Source organism: Aphelocoma coerulescens, chromosome 1 (assembly GCF_041296385.1).
Source record: "Aphelocoma coerulescens isolate FSJ_1873_10779 chromosome 1, UR_Acoe_1.0, whole genome shotgun sequence".
Taxonomy (NCBI): Eukaryota; Metazoa; Chordata; class Aves; order Passeriformes; family Corvidae; genus Aphelocoma; species Aphelocoma coerulescens.
This window is the reverse complement of record NC_091013.1, coordinates 9,548,314-9,550,965: the sequence shown is the minus strand read 5'-3', so window position 1 is coordinate 9,550,965 and position 2,652 is coordinate 9,548,314. Positions and strand designations below refer to the sequence as shown.

At 40.7% G+C, this 2,652-nt stretch overlaps 1 long non-coding RNA gene across 1 annotated transcript; it reads left to right on the top strand.

The window, feature by feature from the left end:
* The first annotated feature begins 314 nt into the window (after positions 1-314).
* On the top strand, positions 315-2,242 carry LOC138117844 (uncharacterized). The gene is made up of 3 exons (XR_011154888.1): positions 315-462; positions 1,039-1,114; positions 1,647-2,242. It is a non-coding gene; the product is annotated as an uncharacterized lncRNA (long non-coding RNA).
* Positions 2,243-2,652: the final 410 nt, after the last annotated feature.

Genomic DNA, 2,652 nt, shown 5'->3' with positions numbered 1-2,652 from the left:
ACCAAGGTCTAACAACCCACTCCGGTTAGGGTGAGAACCCATCATCCCCCTGGTTGGGTGATTTGTGTATTTTAAGATGATTGGTTCATGTTTTCCCCTCCCTGTTTTATGTATGAAGCTGTAAGTATTCATTTCCCTTAGTAACTATGTATTAGTTCTAGAAAGTTCTGTACTCCTCAGCATCCCACTGGTTACTTCCCTTGATCCCTCCTATGTGTTGTTCCCATTGGTTCCCTAAGCTTCAACCGTGCCTCCTTCCCTTTGTCCCATTGGCAGTAGCCCTTATCCCCACCCTTCCATCCCTCAGTATAAAATCCCTGGCCCCTCAGTTATTTTTGGCTGTTTGTCCCTAGTCCCTTCATGGTCATAAACCTTTTTGTGGAACCTACAGGAGGAGTCCCCTCTGTCCTTCCTTGCCTGTGTGTGTGTGCCTGACAACCAGACCAGGAGTAGCTCCCTTGGGTGAGGAGCTCACTCTCTGCCCCTTTTGTGTGTAGAGCCACTGGAACCAGAGGGTGCAGCCAGACCTCCGGGCTTCTTTTGTTTTCCTGGCTGCCGTGCCCTGAGAGAGGTCCTTTGAAGATCATGTCTGTGGGTTTTCTCAGGCTAGAGGCACAAGCAGCTGTTTTGAATGACCTGATTTCCAAGCATTGCCTAAGTTAAATTGTCAGGCTGAGTCTCCACCTTGGTACTGCCATGTTTTAAAGGTAGAAGATTGTCATGCACATTTGGCTGGCTGAACTTTATAAGAAGGGTTATTTACCTTAACAAGAACTTGAGCTTATGTCTACAAAGATTCAATCTTTGTAAATGCTTACATACATGCATATTTAAAATTGTGTTTGAAGTCAATTGCGCTGCCTTTATGCATACTGCTGAGTGTGTATCCAAGCATTTGCAGTTATACAAGCATTTATCAGTAGAGAGCAAGACATATATTTGAGAATATTTCTCATGAATCGTATAGATCTGCTTTAGTTACTTCTTGGGAAAGGCAGTATAATGCTTATTGTAAGATATTATTTCTCCTAATTACAGTTCCAGGCATACTGCCCTTATCAGAAGAGCAGCAAGTTGGAAGCACTATCAAGACACATAATTTTTAGAAGGTCATGTAAGTAACAAGAAGGCAAAACAGTCCTCTACAGTTTCAGTAACTTATTACTCAGTTATCTCTTAAGGGGGAAAAAAAAGAGCACACTTTATCCTTTCATATCCCCAAATATGCAAGCTTCATAATTCTCCTAAGGTTCAAAGGCTTATTAATTATTTGTATTTCTAGTTCACTAAATTTTTTTGCCCTGAGACACTTCATCACCAGAATGACAGTCAATCCCAAGAGTGCTGCAGGGCAGTCATTCTGTTTTGTCTGCTAACCAGACTGATTGGCACTAAAACAATGCCCTAGCATCAGAGTATTAGGATAGATCCATAGAATTGTAGAATATCCTGAGTTGGAAGAGACTCCAAGGATCATCAAGTCCAACTCCTGGCCCTGCACAGGACAACCCTAAAAAATTACACCACGTGCTTGAGAGGGATGTGTGAGAACACAAATGCCGAAAGGATAGAGGGAAAAAATACCCTGCCAGAGGTACTGAGTTAGTGGTGAGGTTCTTGTTTTAACCATAGCCCCTCTTCAACAGCGTTATCCACACCCTTCCAGGCTGAGAGCAGCATCTGCAGACCTAGATGGAGAGAGGAAGCAAAGTGTGTTGGTTCCACATGTCCTCTTACCGGAATGGCAGCTATTCCTGTGTTCTATTCCTCTTGCAAGTTTAGCCAGGTGTCTTAGCTGGCCACTGGCAAAACATCTCAGAAGATGTCCTAATGCACCATACTTGTATAGCTGCAAAAACCTGAATGTATTGTTTTTACAAAGCCTGGAAAATGTAAACAATATATGAAATAGTGGTAAGGCTCAATATTTCTTGGAAGAGATTTGAGCAATTTGAAGTTTAGATTTCCCCACACCTGCAGAAACTAAAGACCATGCATACCTTTTGTGCATTTGAGCAGCACTCACTTCCTGCAGAAAATTCACTTTTTAAATGAATGAATGAATAATAGCTGCAGAAATAAAGCAAAATTTGGACATAAAAGACTTGCAAGTTTTTTTAAATTCTGTCATGAGTTTTAAACTTTAACATAAAGTTCAGCATAAAGTCTAGCACTACAAAAAGTTTAGTTGCCTTCTTTTTGTCTGCGGTTGTCATAGACTCGTCACCATCTTGGATTAAGTAAAAATGCTGACTGCAGAACAGTATTTGTTCTTTTCAGGAGGAAAATGAAGGAGTTAGCAATATTTTGAGAAGCTTGTCACTGCTGATGACACACTGCATGAGTTTACATGGAACAAAAACGGGATTGGTGGTAACAAAGCTCCTTCCAAATAATCACTAGATGGTCATTGCCATCCTGCAAGAGTGATGCATTTCTTCACTATGAAACAAATAGGAGTTAACACTGTCAATAGAACAGAATCTATCTTCTGAGATAATGTCACTTGAGTGAAATGAAATAATCCCACATAATTTCCTGCATTTCTTATCCATGGCTACTCTTGAAATGTTAATTTCCATTTAACCACTTGCTTTTACTTCAGTGAAGCAAATAGCAGGTAAGTCTGTAGCATGTTGAAGAATCTAAATT